General features: G+C 34.2%; 1 protein-coding gene across 7 annotated transcripts in view; it reads left to right on the top strand.

Moving 5' to 3' along the window:
* The first annotated feature begins 3,098 nt into the window (after positions 1–3,098).
* The window catches only part of LOC128677790 (sodium channel protein 60E-like), a 138,994-nt gene continuing 118,945 nt past the window's right edge, over positions 3,099–23,147 (top strand). For 6 of the 7 annotated variants that reach the window (XM_064436543.1, XM_064436545.1, XM_064436544.1 and 3 more), the window contains exon 1: positions 3,099–3,228. The gene's annotated coding sequence lies outside the window, so the exon portion shown is untranslated. Of the gene's footprint in view, positions 3,308–23,147 lie in introns of all 7 variants that reach the window. The other variant, XM_053758890.2, reaches the window with a different exon arrangement.

The following is a 23,147-nucleotide window of genomic DNA, read 5'->3' as shown; positions in this document are numbered from 1 at the left end:
TATAATTATATACGTAAAGTATCTTCTAAGATTTCTTGTATTTTAAATGTAAGTTAAAGTCAAGACAATTAATTTCACTTGCTCAAGACAAAGCAGAAAAGCTGCATATTATATTGTGATGTAACTGAATAATGTATTTTTATTTTAAATGCCAGCAAAATCAATGGCACAAAAAATGCCATTCTTTGCAATCGCGCTTCCAGTGCCATATCGCGACAGCCATGGCAATGCCTTATCGTAACATTTCTATTTCGTATAATATCCACATCGACCGACGATTGCCCGCCTTCTTACAAAGCAAAAAATGATCAAAAGTGACCGGCTAAAATGGACAAGGTTCAAAAATGTAATTTTATACCTATTTAATTGATATTTGTGAAAAAATGTATAATTATTTATTAAGTTTCTTCTTTCTAGATTTTTTGCATGAAATGAGATCATTCCAAACTCCCGTGGTTGTCATATTACGCGACTAAGAGACACATAGCCTTGGCATCAGTTAGGTTAGAATCAAATTCCCACTTTATTTCAGACTTTACAGTCCATAAAGTGTTTGTAACAATTTAACTTACTATTATGTTGGTAAACAATAAATTACAATAAAATTACAGCTTTGCCACAATGTATCGGCCTGTGATACATTGGTTCACCCAATTTTTCATCATACCTCCCACAAATGGTTTTCGTACTAGTTCGTAAGAGTCATTGTAAAATCGCAGGAGAATCTTCAAAGTTATTATGGTTTCTTTTTTACGGGTTCGCGGACTCACAGCCCGGAATGTAACGGGGATATGCGAGGATTAGCCCAATAATTGTAGTTAGGTTTATTTAGGAGAAGATAATTTTACACATACGAGTACATTGTAAGTTAAACAAAAGGTTGTAAAAAGAAAAAAAATCTAAGCTAATATTTTTCTAGATTTATCTCAAGAACAATAAAAATAAAATATTATGGGGCTTCGTTTCTAAAACAATGATCCCTAAGAAGTAGACGCGTTTCATTCGGTATTTTCTGATGTTATCTAGACGTAGAACTTGCCAAATGAAGTGACCTTTCGCGTACATAAGTTTTATCTTAGTAAATACAATAATACTTTATTGCACATATAAGTTACATAGTAGGTACATGAGTGCAAAAAGTATCACACATAATATAAATTATGTAAGGAGTTAGTTAAAATTATGTTTTTCGTGTCTTAAAGTGACAGAATATATAGTTTTACAAAAAATATTTGTATATAACCGCAATTTTAAGCTGAAATGTAACGATATGAAAGAAAGGTCTTTAATTTCAAGTAATTAATAGTCTTAAATTCTTTCGGAAAGTTGCAATCTACGAGTTCAAAACAAAAGTTAAGTAGGGCTCTTAAATTGTGCAAAAGGCTGTGTTGTTCCACAACAACATTGTGCTATAAGCAATTTCTTTCAGGCATGCTTGGGAATACGTAGGTATATTTATTTTTGTTATTGTGTTTTGCTGTGGTGGTCCAGTGATTAAGTAGCTTGCGACTGGCCCAGATTCGAATCCTACTCGTCCTATACGCGTTTGAATTCCAATCTAACACATAGTCCTGATAATCTGTCTTTTGTTTTCACTCTTTTGTTTTGTTACCTTCTACTGGTATTACAAATAGAAGAAGCACTATAATTAAACAATATTATAATAATATCTGTTTAATAATAACAATTATGGACAAATTTCATGTCAAATTTGTTAGTTAAAAATATGTGAGGAAATAATTCTGATTTCCTCAGAAGCCCGATGTATGGAGTGTACACAGTAACATGACGGAAATGAACCCGCGATCCTTGACCTGCAGCGCTGTCGGCAACTGGGTCGTCGGGTCGCGTTTGATCCTTATTCTAATTGTTAAGGACGATATGCTATGAAGTTGTGTGTTTCATGTCTCAATTAAATTTTCAGGAGGACCATAGATTCCGCCCCCTACTAACACCACTGAAACTGATAGCCATATATTAATTAGGCATCCAATATTTCATTAAAATAGTTTAAGTTATACTGGCTATATGGCCCAGCTTCGTCCAGGGTAATTTATGTGTGTACCTTAGGGAATAAATTGTTTAAATAACAGTAAAAACTGCATCAAAACCCGTTGCATGGTTTTAAAGAAGAAAGCTTAAAATAGACAGCGGAGAGCGACTTTATTTTGTATATGTAGTGATTGTTAAGGCGACAAACTAAGAAATTGTATGTTTGCAGTCACAATAGAATTTTTATAAAGAGGATAAATAAAAATGTTAGATACTTATTATTCAGTCAGATTATTTTTAATTATGAAGAGACAATTTTCGGATAGGATAGAATATAAAGAAATATCATATGCCTGTGTTAAAGCTCTTTGTATTCAATCAATCAATATTTGCATAAAAATTAATAAATTTCTTAGCAAAAAATGTGTGAATATACGGATTTCTATTATTTGAAATAATAACATGATTGAAAAAAAAGTAATACTCTTTAATACTACAAAGATCTTTTGTTAAATCCAAAAGTTGTGTAGGCGTAGCACGTTGTAGAGGCTCGTAGCATCAGCTCTCCGTAGCGCCAATGTCGTAGCAAGGCGGCGCGTTGTAGCGCAATGCTACGACGATTTCACAGTTTCGGACTTATGTTCGTTCATATTCATTGTAAACAATTATTTTTTGCGCAATTTTTTTGTGAAAGCGAAGTTCCTAATTATTTTTAAGTATTATTTCATATATTTAAGAGTTATTTCTTGTTGGAACGGACTATCTGAATATTTAACGGCTTCCAAAAAAAAAAGTCGCCTGTCCCTTTCAGCGTGAAACATCTGCATGTCCCGCTTATTAATAGGTACGCAGTGAATAAATCAATTAATGTGACCTAGAAATGGGTCGCGTTTTGATAGTGAGGCAGTTCCAGACCGCATCGCATTCGATCGAGTTAACTTTTTACTTTCACGGAACATACGCGTCATGGTGGAATCGATAGAAGCGGGCGTGCGGCCGTGGGCTGCAGCGGTACGGTTCTGAAATGCGAATTTAGGGCATGAGCGGCGGCGGCGCGGCGCGGCGCGGCGCGACGCGGCGCCCGGGCGGGGCGCGCGTCAGTCCGCCCCACGCCGCGCCGCCGCCGCTCGTGCCGTCGTGTGCCGCGCGACCATGCGCACGCCGCACCCCCCACCCCACAACCCCGGCGGACACGAGCCCCGATCTTCTAACTCTAATGTATAAACGCGAATACAGGTGAGCGAATACAGGTTTTTCGAGTGAAACTTTCTATGTGAACCTATTGAACTTTGTGACCGAGATCGATATTTTGTCGGTGAGTTTGATACATTATTTACAATGGTATTTGGACACTAATAATAGATTTCGGCCGGCAAAGCGCTTTGCCGCGTTAAGCACGGCGTGCTTGAAGCTGGCTGTCCTACTTCAGTATTCAGACGTCAGAACACAACGATGCTTGGAGGAACACGGTCTTATTTTCAATTCTCTCAAAGGTGAAAGGTCAAATCTAAGACTGCCGCGATACAGGACTGTATTAGGTATTCATAAATAATGAGACATTGAATTGATCCAAACTATAAGAAGAAAGATTTATAAGTTCGTTTTGTTTTGAAAAATATTCTATCTGAACATCTCACTCGAGTTAAGTGAAAGCTATATAAGATCCCATTTCTGACTTTCAAGCTGAAGTTTTACGTATAAAATTAAGTTATAACTTTCTTACGGAGCAAATACAACTTTAGATTATGTTTTAGTCTTTTTCTAGTAAAGTTAAGGGCTAGGTAGGTATCTTAAAAGTGTAGTTTAACTGACTTCTTTAAAATCTTGAAGCATTTGCCTTGTAATAGAGTTTGTATTTTGATGCTTATATATATTGTAAGCCCACAAAAATATCCTCCATCTCTTGCAGAAGGCAGTCATATTAAATACTTGCCGTCTAACGTCTTCCGTATCCCATGCTTTTAATACCATCAAATAACTTCTATTTACGCTTTGACTATGGTATGGTATGGTATGGTAAGGTATATATGTATGGTATGGTATATGTATATATATCTCTCCCTTTAATATGGGGTTTATTTTTCTATTTACACGGACCATAGTCAAAGCGTAAATAGAAGTTATATGATGGTGTGTGTATATATATATAAAGAATAATAATAACAAAAATAGAAATGGTCATTACGGCCGAAATCGACTACAGATCATCACAGACTATTTCAATAAATAAATACAGATTTTTTAAAATACTCATATCAATTTTTGGACCGGGTTGAATACATAAATTACCATTGGCCTATATAGCCGTATAGCCGTATACTACTGTTTCAAAGCAACAAACAAATCTGATTCCAGTAGAGTTGGTTCTTACCGAACACCACCTTTGTGCGAACCGAGATGTTTTGCATACAATAGTGGCGCGTATTTTCCATTTTCCTTAGTAGAAATGTTCGGTTATTTTATTCAGTTTCCATCTCAATAACATCCCACTAATATTGTGTAGGCGAAAGTTGGTGAGTGTATTTGTTACTTTTTCACCCCCAAATGACTGGGATAATTTTTATGAAATTTGGTATTGATGTAGTTGATATCTTGGATTAACACATAGGGTACTTTATATCTTGAAAGTGCGCGGTTCCCGTAGGATTTGGTCAAAAGCTCTGATAGTCAATGGCGTTTTACAATGTTGATGGCTCTATTGTGCATAGTGTGCATAAAAATATAAGTACTTTTTTTTTTAGTAATTACGAGGGTAATTTATTAATCTATTTTACTATAAATTTTTAGATTAATTCATAAGAAACTTCAACTTGGATATTGCTTTGTATAGGTATTGATTCCTTTCCTTGTAGTTGTATATTAATCTACTATTATCTTAGCTTAATACTATGTCTGTATAGTCATTAATTTCGTAAATAAGGCAATAAAAAGACTACAAAAGGCAGCAAAACAAACAAGTTAAGCCTCTAAGCTTCGCTCAATTTCCATGGTCCCTTGTTGCCTAATATTCTGAGTATTATTAAATAGTCAAACCCATAAATGTAAATTTTGTCAACGAGGATTATGTGATACGACCTATCTAAAAATAATTTGTAGAATTCAAAAGGTCACTCTAATAATAGTAAACCATTTCAGTAAATAAATAAACCTGGTCAATATAAAACAAGACATATTGTAACTTATATTATTTGTATTTGAAATTAACAAAATTAATGCATCGAATTGTTTTATAGTTAAAAGTTGAATTAAAATTAATTGAAGTTATATTCTAATAAAATAAATTGTTTGAAATAACATGTATTCAATAATTTTAAAGAATATTAGAATATTAGAATTTTATAAACAAGTAGAATGAGACTTAGTGAAATAAAAAAATATTGTTAGCAATTGTATGTTAGCGATTCGCAAGTTTTATTTCGAATTCGTGTTTAAAATGGAATAGTGTGCCATTTGGTCAATATCACAGTCTAGCTAAATGTGCAGTTGATTGCTAGCAGATGCGTGTTTGTTTTCTATTCAATACTAAAGCTACGATAAAACTTTATAGTCGATACCTACTCTACTAGAAATTTAACTACATTGGATGTTGTTTAATCGCTCGTATTTCTTAGGCCAAGCATAGACATATATCAACTTTTAGATATAGAAATTTCTTATTACTTTTGAGTTTCTACTATATACATTATAATGATTTTTGGCTCGCTTAATAATGTCCCACCGGTCTCATAGTCCCACTAGAATTGGGTTCGTGGTTCCAACAGACGGATGCCACCATGGATGACGTATGAGGCGTCTGGCTGATAGGCAACAATAACATTTCCAAAGAGGGTCGTCATAAAATCATAATTGAAACTTCAAAATTATAATTTATTTTTATCATTTTATTTATTTTTATGCAGACCTCTGATTTCGCGGCCTCATAGCCCCGAATGTAAACACGTAAAGATTATAGAGATTGTGTGTACTGTTTTCCAACTAGCCTGTTGTGTCCCACTGCTGGGCCAAGGCATTCCATTTCTTCTTTCATAAATCTCTATTGATAGCAGTATCCTTCCACAGTATCCTTCCACAGTGGTATGAAATGCACATTTAAACTAAATGGATACAAATTCATGTCAGAGTTTTTCTTGCAGTAAATTGAAATTTATTTTTCACAACTCTTTAACTCCAGCTACTGCTACAAGTTATTCCTACCTTTATGCTCACTTAAATTATATTTAGCCGCCATATGCAAAGATATTATTTAATACTAGCTACTACCGGGACTTCGCTCTCGTGGGAATTTCGGGATAAAATGTGTTATTCCAGGTTATACCCGTGTACCTGTAATTTTATTCTGTCGTGTACATCTGCCGTGTAACATTCTGTCGTGTACATTTTGTGTGAAAGAATATCAAACATACATACATCCTCACAAGCTTTCGCATTTACAATATTGGTAGGATTTGATGTACCTAGATATTGCCTAGGTAGGTAAATCTTTTTATGAAATTTGGTATTGATGTAGTTGATATCTTGGATTAACACATAGGGTACTTTATATCTTGAAAGTGCGCGGTTCCCGTAGGATTTGGTCAAAAGCTCTGATAGTCAATGGCGTTTTACAATGTTGATGGCTCTATTGTGCATAGTGTGCATAAAAATATAAGTACTTTTTTTTTTAGTAATTACGAGGGTAATTTATTAATCTATTTTACTATAAATTTTTAGATTAATTCATAAGAAACTTCAACTTGGATATTGCTTTGTATAGGTATTGATTCCTTTCCTTGTAGTTGTATATTAATCTACTATTATCTTAGCTTAATACTATGTCTGTATAGTCATTAATTTCGTAAATAAGGCAATAAAAAGACTACAAAAGGCAGCAAAACAAACAAGTTAAGCCTCTAAAACATTCTGTCGTGTACATTTTGTGTGAAAGAATATCAAACATACATACATCCTCACAAGCTTTCGCATTTACAATATTGGTAGGATTTGATGTACCTAGATATTGCCTAGGTAGGTAAATCTACATTATTCCACTAGACTGGATGAAAGTAATATGCTTATTTGTGTCTTTTTCGAGGCTAGGATCACAATATGCTTCGTACTGTATATTTTCTGGCTATTATTTTATTTCCTAAAATTATATTGGTACGATTTATGATATATTCTTTCTTTTTAAGAGCCTAATTAATTAGTGAAAAACGTTAATTCAATAGAAGTTTTCAAATCATCAAATATGAAGAAGATAAGGTTCTTCTATCGGTTACTTGAATAATTTACATATTAATACTAATCACATTTATATTTGGTTGGTAGTAAATATAAAATATAAACAGTTTTTAAATTACGTCTGATTATAAACAACATACGCCAATGCGTCATTTTAAAGCTTTCTTTGTGTAATAAAGAGTTTACAAACAAACAATTACACAAAGATAAATTAGATTGTTTTACAGTGCCTACCCTTTCGCCGTAATGTGTGTTTAAATGTGAAAAGAATATATTGTAAAGTTCGCGCAAAGTGCACAATGCAGGTTGTTCCCAATGGCGGCCGTATTTCTAAAGTGTGGTGCGGGCAACACAGGACAAATGCGGGGAAAACACGAACATTCAACCAACTGTTTAGTTGATATTTTGTATGTGAATTTGTAAACATCTGCTTGAGATGTGATGTGCATAATGTAGTGGTTGCGCCCCTGTGGGCTTTGCTTTCTTAAGAATTTCGAGATAATAAGTGCTCTCATTAGTTCCGTAGTTTACTTCCTTGTTTGACTACGGAACCCTAAAAACTATATCAAAATCGGTTCAGCCGTTTGGCTGCTACGATGCCACGGGCAGACATAGAGATACATAGACACGTTAAACTTATAACTTCCCTCTTTCTGTCGCCGGGGATTAAAAAAGAATAGTTTAAATGTAAAGAAGGAAATTTGAATTTCATTTGCGCGGGAAGAAATTCCCGTTTTTCTCTGTGTATTAGATTGCGCGTTCAGTATTCATGAGTATATTAGAAGATTATCTCATTTTACATGCCTCCAGAGACCCTCTCGCCCTAAAATAGTACTACTTCATATCCTCCTGTATGCCCTACGAGGCGACTAAGGGATACATAGCAATAACAGAAGCTGAAGGCAACACAGAATTTTAAGGTATATTTTTCCCTACTTGCAACATACATATAGCATATAATGTGTAATGCGAATGAATTCTCGCAGTTCAAGGTCGTATCGCACTACCACATACATATTACATTATTTTCCCGCCAAATCTCCTGATTTCTCGCGCTCTCTTCCCCTCGCTCAAATATTCACAAATGTCCGAATCGCCCCAGGTTGTATGGGCATCTGGGCTCGATTACTAACCAATTGGGTCACCGTCGCAATAACTTGTTGATTTTTGGTAAGATTTTATATTTCCTCTGTATTAATACTCGTATTAATTTAGTATGCAAGCTTTGAAGCTGTGGCCCAGTGCTTAAGACCGTCCACCTGTGATCGAATGGTTCCAGGTTCGAATCCTACTCGTGATACATGAGTTTGGTGTACTGACTCGGTGTATAGTAGTTTTAATTGACTACCACTTGCTTCCGGTGAAGGAAAACATCGTGAGGAAACCTGCATATAGATGGACAGTGATGCCCCTAGATGGCGACATGTAGTCGTAAAAGTCGTGTCAGATGCCTTTAGGCGATTTGAATAAAATAAGACACCAGCGTTAGTAAGAACACACTCCATAAGAATGCAAGTTAACAAGATTATGTTTGCCTTAATCGACTCGTACGACATTTTACGGGAGAATATGGGGTTGCCTTCTATAACGAAACTACACGGCACTTTGTTCTTTTACTCTCTCTCATATGTACCTCTTGCCGGTTATTCTCGCCGCCATAGAACGTTATAATAGTTAGTGCTGAAACTGCATTAAAAAATCAATCAATCCGAAAAATGTAAATAAATTAACTCGTTCATAAGCGTGTTTTTAAAAGCACACCGAGCTAGAAGGAAAACAAATTTACAATAAAATCTTTGCGACACATGCAAGTAATTTATCCATCGCTTTTGTAATTATTTGCTGCAGTGTGTCTGCAACATTGCCACAACGCGTCTGGGACTGCGGGCTTCATTTTGTTCGAGCCGTTCCATAGGGACATAGGAATGTTTCTTGTTTGTAGTCACAATAGGTATTTAAATATTGTATTGTGTAATTTTTATTAAAATCGACAGATAAAAAGAAATGGACAACACTCAACTGTGGTCTATGGACACAAACATAGAAATGGGCTTTGACAAATTGGGCTTCGATTACAAAAATAAATTGTTTCACTTTCTTTTCGTAATGTCGGGACATGCTTGCGATTCTAGTTTTGAGCAATTTTCATGAAATTTGGTATGCATTTAGTTAAAGACCCCGTTTAAACATTTTCATTATTTCAAGTCCCAAATAAGTAGTGGTAAATTTGGTAATAATGGGGGGTGAAAGTTTGTATGAAAATCATCCAAGCGAACGAAGCCGCGCGCAAAAGTTAGTGAGATATAAAATTCTATAGAAACAAGTGAAGTGTGACAAATTACCGATAAAAAATATTCAAGAAAACATACATAAGTTTATCTTTTTGTCGGTTCCACGTGAACTAGAAAGGGCAAAGGTTGTGTTATAAACAGGATGGCCATTTGTTAGACCCGAGTTGTTCTGGCAACATAAAAGCCTTTTCCATGATAACAAGTCGAGACATATAATGTGACGGGCCGGCATATCCTGCATTTGTTTTTCTATATTGTGACGCGAATAGTCTTGAATTGGTTGGATTTTATAGAGTAATTGTTCTATAAATTTGTACTGGGTATTTTACAGTGAGTTGATGAATTTTATTTTTAATTATAATTTTAAACAGTTTATTTGGTAATAATAAAAATATAATTACTGTGTTATGAGAGAGCGGAGCCTTCTAGGTACTCCCACAACCTGCGTTATAATGTACATTTTGTTACCTAAATAAACATTTTTTAATATTTTTATTACTTATTAGTTTGAATAGAAATACAAGTCTTTGTATAAGTATTTAGGTACATTTAATTCCAGATTGTATAATAAGAAGAACTAAGAATTTTGACCAAATTGAAAACTGTCGACCATAAATTTCAATGGATGGTTCGTTCAGTATTTCATGCATACAATTATTGATTTCACTAATTACATAGGGCTTGTTAAAAATCCATCAGGCTCTGAGCGCTGTAATTATATTCGTGGTAAATACCTTAGTGCATAAATTGTACATGTCAACAGATACTACGTCCTTAAATCACTTGTGGAGTATGCGCTTATTACAAGCAATTATTTAACTTGCAATGTATGTGATTTTGAAGCAGATATTCAAGCGATTGAGCTGAAATTGAATGTACCTAGACGAGGAGTTAATGAAAATTTACGCGAAACAAGAAATCATTATCATCAGTTATTTAAACGCTCCACTGCTTTGGGTACTGGCCTTTCTATGGTTGGATTAGGAGTATGGGCTATGCATGACTCACCACGCAAGCTTATTCCGGATTAGCGACTGCAAATAACAATAACAAAACGTGCCTTTCAATGGCGAAGGAGGAAACGATAAGATTAACGATAATTCTGGATCCATGATCACTGGATAGTCAGGAGAAAGAAAGTTTATTGGCTAAACTTAAACTGCGACACAAGGGGTATATTGTGACTCGACCTAAAGACTTAACCTATAAATACTAATTGATTCCTATACATAAATGGATGTCGCAGTGGTTGCCAATAGGGCCCAGCTCAGCAGAAAGCCCAGCGTGGTGAACTGCAGCGGTGAATTTGCAATTATTTTGGTTAGATGACGTGTTGTTGAGTACCTACACAATAGTACATATAACTCACCACGCACGCTGTAATAAAATCACGAACTCGACTATCATATTTTCTTTTATTTTTTATTAATTTTTAATGTCTCAAAATTAGATTTTTAATACATTTTAGATAAAAAGAATTAGAATGTGGTGTTATTCGAAAATGTGGGTACACGAGGCAACATCTGTACTCAAAGTGTTTTGTGTGCGGGAAATGCGGCCATTTAAATTCCGAGGTGTTTGGGAAAAAATAATTAGGGAAAACTTCTATTATATTTATACGTCGTCCCTCTCGCCATAATCTATTATTTTATTGCCTTCAGTGTGATACTAGAACATGTCTACGATCGAAATACGACCTTCTATGTGACGCTAGGCTCAAACACATGTATTAATTTTTATGTCGCAATAAAATCAGGGTTTTGTAATTTAGTACAAAGTTTGTTAAAATTGTTATTCGATAAATACAACGGCCCACACTAAGCACTAAGCCACTGACCACGACGCCATGCCATTATGGCACTGATATTTTTGATACTTAGCTCTTTATATTTACTATGTCTACTTTAGACACTGATATTTGCTTGGCACATTGTCAAACTAACTCTCGTGATGCTGAGTGAGTAGCGAAGATCTACATATAAATGTATGATTTTTTTTCTGAGACTGTGTATAACGTACTCAATCAGCAAAGTGTTGAAGTATTCATAGTTAACTGGCTCAATATTTGGGTTAAAACATATAGCTACCATTAGCCATGTGATATTACAAAGTACAGGAGATATAGCAGGAAAGTGAACCCTGGGATCCGACGCTCTACGGCTGAGAAGTAACCAAAAAAATGCTCAAATGATAAGAGTTTCGGTCTTATTCATATTTTTTCTCTAATTGGAAACCGCGTGCCTATAAAGCCGTCTAGATGTTTTGGTTGCATTAAGTAATACACAACTGTGCACCACACCACCACTCTAAACCTCGTCTTTGCTTTCCATCAGCCTAAATTGTGTCAAATACACTCAAAAAATAGATCTGTCCAACGCCACGGATAATGATTTGTCAGCGACGAGGTATTGATCCACACAAAGAACGCCAGAGACGACTCGCTAAGAAGAATAAGCAACAAACATTCAGATATTCACATTTGTAACATTTGTGGAAAATGCCACCGTGGGAATGAATCTGTCCATGAACGAAGATTGATACCAAATAAGTGAAAAGTAGGCATATGACTTTCAAAAAAAGAAAGCTAAACGATACAATACGGGATACGTTCGTAGAGCGATAAACAACCATCAGAACTTGGTAACTGGAACTTAAGTAAATTTTCCAACGAGATGGTGCCCGCCGGACCTATCTAGTGTAAGTTAGTTTAGTACCAGTTTCGCACAAACTTTTTAAATAAACTGTGCAGTGAACACTAGCTCAGACTTAAGACGTTTGATTCGAAACAGTTTAAAACAATAATGTGTGGATTAAACTGAGCTGGATTCAATTGTGTTCCATTTTATCGATCGTTTATAGAAGAAATTACAAAATGTTTTTTAAGAGGTTTATTTCCTTTTTTACTACTATAAAAAAGAACATCTAATTGTCAGATTTCGAAAGTACAGGCATGATTTAGCGGATAAAAGTAATAAGTAGATCAATTAAAAATATCTGATCTTTAAAAATTATCTAAAATAGTTCAAGTCTCTTAAGTCTCTATTTAAAACATCTCTAGGGGTTCCAATTTACTCGTACAGTAGTTAAGTATTTCAATCTCTTATCGATTCGGCTGTCATTTTGATTTGTCTACGTATAGGTATAAATCTTTACTGGATAAAACTGGTGAATTTCCCGTTTAATATTAGACATAATTATCTTTTATCAAACTAGCGATCCGCTCCGACTTCACACGGGTGCTATATTATGCTCTTATATACATATAACACTTCCTCTTGAATCACATATATAAAAAAACCCGCGTTAAAATCCGTTCCATTTATACATAGGGACAGAGAGACAGTGGGAAGTAACAGACATTATACTATAAAATGACACCTTAATGATGATAAGCAATTTTGAACGTATCACTTTTAGCCTTACGAGTACCTCGTCTTCACACTGACAAATTGCGCGGTTGTGAGTCAATCCGTCAACAAGACGCTCGTTAATCAAGCCTGTTCTGGCTCAGTCAGAGACATATGGATTAAAACGTGATTATATGCTCCAGGGATTTATAGTTAATCCTTGATCAGTCATGCATACAGTGTCAACATTAATTCAGTCTGTAATTTGATGGCTGTTGGTTGCAATAACATTTTACCAGTTGCTGAGTTTTTAGTTTCATCTGTGCTAATGATAATGAATGTGGTCTGGTATTAATTATTATTTATGAAAACAAAATTTAATGATATGACATACATATTTTATCATTAAATTACTATTACATTAAACTACTATTACTATTAAATCTAATTACATTAAATTATTATTACTATTAACTACTACTATTAATACTATTTGCTACTATTTGCGTACAGATGAATGTTTGAGTTTGATGGTAACTATTTTATGTTTACCAATTGTTAAATTCGATCAACCATATAACGACTATTTGTGAGATAGGAAATGTGAGCTTGTTTCGAAATACTATTTTGATAAACCTTTTTAACAAATTATGTATTTGACGTTAGAAGTTAAATGATAAAAGAGAATAACACGAGCTAATTTAAATTAGTTTAATTTACCTTACTTACCTACCTTAATTGCGTTAGTTACCTTAATTTTTCATCTCATTCAATTTTAAAACACTAAATTTCGTCATCACTCGTCTCAATACTTTTGTGTCCAAAAGAAATAAAATGTGAGATTATATAACTTAATTATTTGCTGCGAATGTGTTAAAACGTGTATATTGTGACAAAAACGGAGCGTGATACAGCAAGAGCGCACATCGCACTTTCCCCTTACACTTTTACGAGGTTCCTACCCCTAATGGACCCAAACCCTTTTCACCCATCCGCCGTGGACATCTGAGCTATTTGTGTATTTAAATTGCAAAATACGATAAAAATGGTGTGGTTTTAATACTTTACAGCTCACTTTAAGAAATATCTAAGTATTTTTTTTAAGTTATCATATCTTTAGAAAATTATATGAAAACGTTGAGCAAGTCCAACTCATCATAGTCAAAAAAGTGATAAACTATTTAAGTTATCCGATTTTTGATAAAATATATATTAAAGTCAGTTAAAATCTGTTAATGTGAATCACCTGTTAAAGATAAACGAATGGCTTCTCAAAGCAATGATTTATAGTGCATGGTATGATTTCCTGAAGTATCAGCATTTGAGATACCTTCCCAAAGTCAGGTAAGCCTCCACTTTATCCAATAGGATTACAGGCTTCATACAACACAAACCTCTAAGCGGGTACGCACCGGCTATTTGTCAAAACACGGGACCTTTGAATCCGGTTTTTTCCGGTTTTATCCAATAATGACCAATTCAACGGTGCTCTGAACATGTCCTGGACAGTTTTCAGCTAAATAAATGAAGGTTTCTTCTGCTTTAGTTGTGGATTTTCTAACGTCTATGTGGACGGAAACAATAATTGATGAAATGTGCTTTAAGAGAGAATTTAGACCCATATTTTTTTGTTATCCTGGGCTAAATGGTTTATGTTTGTTTTTAATGTGAAACCTATTTCATTGCATCTTACACTTGGAAGATTAGCTATACAAACAGCAAGCAATATTCTTGCAATGTGTATGTTTGTAACTGATATCAAATTTGAGGAATATGTAACAGTGAACAAGTAATTTTTTAATTAGCTACGCAGCTATTATTTAATCGAAACACTTTTTTTATTTATAGTGTCAAAGGCCATATTTATTACTTTCAGATAACATCACTAGCTCCGGAACAATGTATTCAAAAGTTACGGTTTTTAATCTACTTTTGGGTCATAAATTTTCCAACTACACAATTTTTTTAGATATATTAGCTGCAGAATGAATGTACGCGTTTGTAAAGTCTACTCCACACTGGGCTATGCGTACATAACTCGCTTTTCATTGTATCAACGTATATTTCATTAATCTTAGTGTGGTTGTATTCCTGTAACTAACTGTAACACCACGAACATACATTTTGAAGCTGTAATTTTACGTCTGACCATCCTGCTTAACCCCTTGGGGAATGCTGTGTTGCCTTTTTTATTCGTTACTCACATTGTATGAAATCCGCGGGAGGATATGGAGTGATCCGATTCTAAGACGAGTAACACATGCCAACATACTCATTAAAATCGAGCAATGTACTCATACGCGTAGACAGAGAAAGCTATGGACCCCGTCATATCTTCCATTTCGCTCATACAAGAAAGATATATATCGCTAATACGTCTTAAAAATAGATGACAAGAAACGACAGAGCGCTGAAATCACGTGCCTGGCCCAATCTGCCATTTTGTATGAGATTAGAAAGATGTATGGAAATCTTCTATTTCATTTGGTTCCATTCGTTTGTCGTCTAAATAGTTTTCTTGGTCGTTGTATGTACGTGTATTGGCCACAGAATTCGTGCTGTGTGGGCGAGTGTAATTGTGGTTAGCGTATCGAGAATGCATGAGGAGAGTCCCTGAGGTAATCACGGGTAAATGTGGCTAAGAACTAGTGACGGGATACGTGCGCTCTGATTTCTAACAAATTCATTTCGGCCGTTATCTTGCGAGTATTAAAATGTTGTAGCTTCAGATAGTTAGATTGTCCAAGCGTCTGTTTGTTTTATCCTTGAGTTTTGCATTTACGGCTGTGATACTCCGAAGACACAGCGCCTACAAAAACTCCGCCGAGCGGCCGTTTGCTAAATATTAATACTTTACGAAATTGCGTTTTTGCGAATGAATTTTCTTCTCCACTCTTGTATGCTCGCTTTTCAGCATATTTGATTGTCAGATACGTATATCGTCCTTGCTATTTTTAAACCATCTTGTTTTGGTAGGATCAAGCGGAAGCCATATAGACAGACATTAGTACCCTATAAGTATAAAATGCCCCAGCACTCTGTGATAGTATTTTTAAGAAATACATCATACAAACTCCTAATATTGTATACGTTAACAAATAGGATAACCCAAAAGGGTTATCCTATTTGCATCCTAGTTCCATTACAATAAATCCTCCTTCCATACAAATTATTATGTTATCAATCAAATTTGATATGCAAACTGAATAATACGTCCGAAAACTGCAGCACAATTCGCAAAATCCACATTAAAATTGTCTTCGCATTTCCTGGGTGACGGGGCTTGGAACAAAACGCGCGAAAAGTAACTTCCTGTAATAATATTTGAATACGGCGGGAAGCGGAAATGACAGCGCCGCCATACTACCGGCTCAGCGCGCGGGGAAGTCCACTCGACACATGTGATCCATAGAGTAAAATGGTGATCCATTTATTATCATCAATATTCAATTTATTATTTTTAAAATGTTACAACATTTGAATTGTTCAACGAGCCCTCGAAATTGAAGAAATATTTCAAAGTAGCTCAGATTTTAGCATAAGATTAAAATATAGAATGTAAATTGTACCTAACTTTTATTATGGAAGACATATTTGATAATTGGATAAATAATATGTTATTGTAATTATTTTATTTCATAAAAAGTTTATTTTAGAATTTTAAATACTAAAATGAAATTAAGGTACTCGGAAATTAATAATAATAAAAATATCGTTTCATTTTATAGTCGATTCATTAGAGAAATGTTAGTTTAAACGAAATCTAACAACACTTGCTACACCCCGCGGCTTCGCTCCCATGGTAATTTCGGGATAAAAAGTAACTTAGGTACTTCCAGGTTATATATCTACCCGTGTACGTCAATATAACAATCCGTCCCGTAGATTTCACATACATATATACACCGACATATCCTCACAAACTTTCGCATTTATGAGTTTAGTACGATGATTTGACATAACATTTTTGACTAGCCTGCTGCTGTATACACGTCCTCTCAACCTATGGACGGTTGACTGTAAGAGATCCCTACATGGGATAAGTCCGCCGTTGTATAATGTATCTTTCTTGTATTAATTTTGATTAATATACTTATTTTTGTGTAATAAAGTTATTACAAACAAACAAAATTAAAATCGAAGTGGAACAACCCGTTCGGTGGATTTTCATTCGTATAATTAAGTTTTTGCTCAACACTCATAGTACGTCGCAAAATGCCGAATTATATTTTACACATTCCTTAAGTATACATTTATTATGAAAAAGGAAATTGGTTTGCGGGAGATAAAAAGAGATTTGTTTAAAATAGATGAACATCATGCCGGCTCCACACTATCGTGGATCATTTCGACGAATTTGTCGGATTCGGCAAACATAACTGGAATGTTGTTGCGGTGAATAAAAGCACTTATATACAAACTACGCAATGTTCATACATTCGCGTCATCGTTTGTGCATGTGTACATAAAATGTATAACAGATAAGATACTCTTATTATGTTACAACCTGTGAGCGGACCCTGGGCTCCAACGCTCAACGGCGGTGGAAGAAACCGGGAAAACGCTCAAATAAGAGAGAGTGAGAGAGAGAACATATTATTTTACAAAAATGTATTTTATTTTTAAATTACTTACTTATTATCTATACAATTGTATACGCTTACTCTTTATAATAATAAAGAGTAAGCGTTTGTGAGTTTGTATGTTTGAGGCTAGGGTAATCTCCGAAACTACCGAACCGATTTCAAAAATTCTTTCACCATTAAGAAGGTATATTATCCAAGATTGCTATAGGCTATATTTTATACCAAAATTCCCATGGGAGCGAAGCCCCGGGCAACATCTAGTTATAAATATAATCAATTTACGAATAGACCCCGTACGTCTTCGCACCTGTCAATGTTAATTTTAACCTGCACAGAAAAACGCCATTTTGTCTAAATGACGGCGGCGCGCGGCGCGCAGCTTAAAGTTACCGTCAAAGTTGACAGGGGTAACCCACTCTTAGAGCAACTAAAATGAAAAATGTAAATCCAAGTGACCAATTTCAGTACAGTCAAATATATTATCAATATGTTTTCGTGGCCAAAAGTGATGGCAGATTTTCCAAATTCCGAAAACATCGAGAAAAAACAAGGATAACGATAATTTATTCGACCCGTATGTGTGTATTAATCACGATAATTTGCTGAATAACTCATGTGTCAAATGATAAAAGGGTCGCCTGACGTGGTCGCGAATAAATCCGATGTTAAACGGAAAATGCTTCGGAAAAGAAAGCATTTATTTACGTACTATTCGTACAGTTCATACAGTTTCAACTCCACTTCATACAGTTTCAATCTAAGAAGTTCCATATTCAGGCAAGTTTAGCTTTAATCCCCGCTTTAACTGCTATTTGCAATCGTTAATTCAAATATATCTGTTACTTGCTTTCAGGGGAATTTCTAGAATTTCCTTCAAGAACGGTTTTCAAGAAATGTTTGTAAACTATTGGTATTTTAAGTTCTAATTCTACAACATAACAACAAATATATAGAACAAATAATGTAGATGGTAAAGAGCCACAAAATTTTCTTTTCCTTATGTAATATCTTCTATTTTTTACCCATTATCCAAACTAACTACTGTTCCTCTTCTTTTAAGCGGATCAAATCAGCTAAAGTCAGGTTAGAAACAATACGAAGCCACCAAATAATTATTTTTAATAATAGCTGATTAAATTGTTTGTTTGAAATAACTTCATTTCACAAGAAAATACAATGACACTAAGATAGAAACAGAAAAGGGGCTAGCAATGAGGGACTCCCTCTACGAGGGACACAATCTATTTAAAAAAAACTTTCAATTCCGATTTCAACAGATAGACGCATAGAACATTTTTTATTCTCAAGCAAAGCTGTTCCAACTTCAGTTGATCAGATTAAAATAGTACCTATTGAAAGAATAGAAAAAAATACAGCTTAAATAAAAATTCGGAAAGAAAAAATATGTATTTGCTTGAGTAAATATCACCACAGATAAGTTAGGACGATGGCGGCGGCACGTCAATAGCCGGGCTGTGGGCGTAGGGCTGAAGGGTCAAAGGTCAGGCAGTTTATTTCACTGAGACAATTGTTACCTTTCCGCTGGCCCATCGATTGGGGTCCTTTCAATTTTGTATTAAAACAAGTTGCTAACAAATCAGATTTGGTATATAGGGTTAAATTACTTGTATTGAAATCAAAGGCGCAAAATATAAACAAAGTGATCCTTCGTTTAAATGGACTTTTCATTCTCATTGTAAGCCGTTTGGCTGTTACGAACAGATACAGATACACAGATATGTTAAACTTACTACTCCACTCCCCTCTTTCTGTCATTGAGGGTTAAAAATTGAGAATCCCAGTGCTGAAGCAACCAAAGTTTAAATAAAACAATGGAAAATCATAACTAAACAAAATTACAGATAGTATTTTAATCCGTTATTGGAAGGCTTACTGGCGACCCGTAAATATCGGCCGATTTTCCGAACATTCTCGGTGACTACCGAACACAGATATTTAAGAAGATGTGAGCACGCCACGCTCGCCCCATTATGTTTTCATGCGAAGGATTTAGACATTCTTTGTATTTGCAATAAATCGTTGTAAATAAACTGAATGCGTTTTTCATGTCTTATAATTCAGCTGGTAACTTGTTTAGTCCATTTGTTTAGTCCGAATGATTGAATTAAATTTTTTAAATAAAAATATAAATAATTTAATGCCTAAAATTTTAATCAATTCAAATTGTACATTTGTTGGTTTAGTTTTAGATTGTTTATTTTTTATCAAAGCTAACGCTTCACATTGCAAATAAATAAATATTTATTTACGTTTTAGTTTGTTTTTATTTCATTGTATGTACAAAATACAAGTAGTGATATGAATTGAATAAACAATCTATTAATAACAACTAATTAAAAACCTAAATGAAATTTAGGTTTTTGGACAATATTATCGGCCGCGGTGCACAGTCTACCTTAACGATCGTATATACGTGTTCAGCTCTCGCTAATTGAATCCGATAATCAATTAACACCCTAATATTTTGCTCCAGCGCCCCGTTATATCATGTTGATTTATGATACTTGTGTAAGTTTTAGTAACAGTTTGTTATGAATATTCTGAATAACATTCTATGATTTCTAATTTCAATGAAAAACTATTCAATCCATAGCTATACGATAGTTTGTATTGTATAGTGTGTATTGTAATTTTGAAACACCTTTGTTTTTTTTTAAATAAGAAGGAAGGCTGTCTGAATATTTTTTTAAATGATTATTTTCATAACAGATGTACCTATTTTGATGAAATTGATGACTCAAATTTTCGATCTAATCGATTATTTAATTCAACATTTCATCAACAAGGACATTTCATCTGGTGACAAACATTGGAAAAATATATTTTCAATCCTTCATCAAATATATCGAACTAGTTGGCTAATTGTTTCATAAAAATAATAATACGGTCAACAGCACATTAATCTACCCATTATCGCTACTCGTCACTATTACCGACACATAAAAATCGCGTTGGTTAACTTGACAAGCAGTAGACTGTACCACAAAGAATGTGTGTCATTAACTAAGGTACATAAAATGTGATCGTGAGGCGAATGGGGTGAAACCGGGTCGGCTTTTCATCCCTTTGATGCGTGGCGGAGCAATGTTTACAGGAGTGAACCAGGTGACACTGTGACACAACTTCCCTTTACGGCAGCGGCCGTAACTGTCTGTAAATTAGCTGCAAGTTTTAAAAAAAAATTAAACATTAAAAATTAGTATCGTCATTTTTAATATTGTTTAACAATATCTCCTATTGTATGTCTTGATTTAAAAAACTAATAAATATTTAAAAAATAGTGTTTATGTTTATGTGTGGGCAAAACCTGAAAGTTTTTTCCCGCTCGATTCCAGAATTTTTTCATCTCATTATTATTTTCAAAAATAAGTTAAAAAAGCATGTGTGACATGTATAACAAATCCATTTAAAAACATGAAAGTCTTAGTAATACCTACTACTATTTTTTTTCTTAGCCTCCCATCACAAAAGCTTCCCCTTTTTCATAATGGATAACTAAAAACATAGATTTAATATACGTTGTTCAAGAATAAAATTTGAGTTATTTATATTTGCCAAGGTATTAAAGCTTGTGACTGAAAACAGAGCTTACGAGAGGATAAGACATATTATGCCGATTCCAGATAATGGTATAAGGAAAAACAGACAAAGGGATTTTTATTTCGTAAATTTATTATTATTTAAACATAAAGATTTTCCTGGTCCAACTCAAGATTTCGTAGTACTAACTATTGTATTAATATTTTAGTAGTAAATTTATTAAGGATGCCTATAATTGGCCTAACTGCAATCCATACTATTTTGTCTAGTAATAAGATTCTATGTTAGTTAAAATAATGAAATTTGACGACCTCTATAGCCTAAAGGTCATCATGCCGGACTGTAGGTTCGGGTGATATTTTCAGATTGATCTACGCCTTGGATGTTAATGGTATGTTATAAAATAAAGTATTGTTGAGTTAGTATTCCATAACACAAGTCCCGAACTTACTTTGGGGGCTAGCTCTGTGATGTATCTAATTTAAGTATATAATTAACCCGTCATCTACTAACCGGTACCCGGCTACTAGATAACAATTGTTTATCTATTTTGTCTTGCACAGATTTATATATTCGATTCTCCGCGATAAAAAATATATAAATATTTAAAAAATATTATAGAAGATCTATGAAAACATACCAACTTAAACCTCTACAATACTTTCACCTAGAGATTAAGCTAAAAATAATACTCAAAGCGTTCCAAGTACCGCTATGAGCGCGACTTTGTAATGAAATATGCAAAAAATTCCACCGTGTTCGCATCTCTGTGTTTTATTTAAAAATCTCTTCGGGCCCCACACGCCGTCCTGTTGGCTTTAAATGTTAAGATTTACAAGTGGCTTTGTCACTCTTAAATTCAATTGTACTCTACGCAGCGGAAATGAGGTTGCGATTTTTCATGTTTTGTTAGTCCATAGAAATAGTACATTAACGGTTTTAGATTTGTTTTTTTTTTGTTTTGTACAATACATACCCTGGCAAAATGTGTCGAAATGCGATGATTTAGGCGTAAAAATTGCCAGAGTCGTTTCATCTCTAAACAAGAGCAAACCTCCATTATAGCTCTTAAATAAATATAAACACTCAATTGAGTTTTTACCACCACAGAAATTAAAATAATTGAGTAGTATATTTTATACTCACCTCTTTATCGAATAAAGTCACAATTATTTTATTTTCTGTGGTGAAGGCAGTCAGCTATTTCAGAAAGTTTTCCTCAACTTATGCGCTAACGCTAGCTTTGGCATATCGCATATTTTGGGATATAGCAAACAATTATCCAATAGATTTTTCCGCGGTTCTGCTCGCGTCTCCCGCGTTTCCCACCTACCCCATGTCAATATGGAAACTATGTAAAAAATTCAAGTTAACAAACTTGTGTGATTTTTAAATAAAATTAACATTATTTAAATATGCCTTTTCTTCTAATAATTATTTAATTTTGCTAATGATGTTACGTTAATGAAACACATGCATATGACGTCTTACTAAACGCATAAACCTATTTAATTTCATGGCTCAAAAAGAGAGGCGCTGATTTAAAACAAAACGAACTCCTGTGGGAAATAAATGTCTTTTAAAAAGTAAAATATTGTAGCAAAATAGAAAGCTGTAATAGGCTGGGAATATAAAAGTGCAGCCGGCTGGGTAGTACCGCCTTTATTGTGGTCGTAACGTAATTTTATGACACTTTCAATATAAAAATGTGTACACTCAGTGTACTGTTGGAAATTAGTTTGTAGATCATAAAGCCTTGTACTGTATTATATATAATTGGGTGTGATAAAATTTATATGAAACTAATTTCCTGGCAATATTTACAATGTGGCCAGTGTTGCCAGACATCCCGATTTTAGCGGGACGTCCCGGAACAGCTTACTCCCGCTTTTTTGGATTTGTCGTCAGAAGCAAAAAACATACTTCGGCACACTTTTACTTTTAAATGTCTAAATTAGGTGTTTTAAATGTCCAATAAAATCTATTGTTTTTTTAAAACTAATATTATTACTATTTAACTATAATAAACTATACTATACTATTTTACAAAATAATCCCGCTTTTTTACTCGTTAGGTTTCAAAAACTCGCATTGCCCAAAAAATAAATCTGGCAACGCTGAATGTGGATATCCATATTATTATTATAAAG

Source organism: Plodia interpunctella, chromosome 18, assembly GCF_027563975.2.
Source record: "Plodia interpunctella isolate USDA-ARS_2022_Savannah chromosome 18, ilPloInte3.2, whole genome shotgun sequence".
Classification (NCBI taxonomy): Eukaryota; Metazoa; Arthropoda; class Insecta; order Lepidoptera; family Pyralidae; genus Plodia; species Plodia interpunctella.
This window is presented reverse-complemented; position numbering and strand designations above follow the sequence as displayed.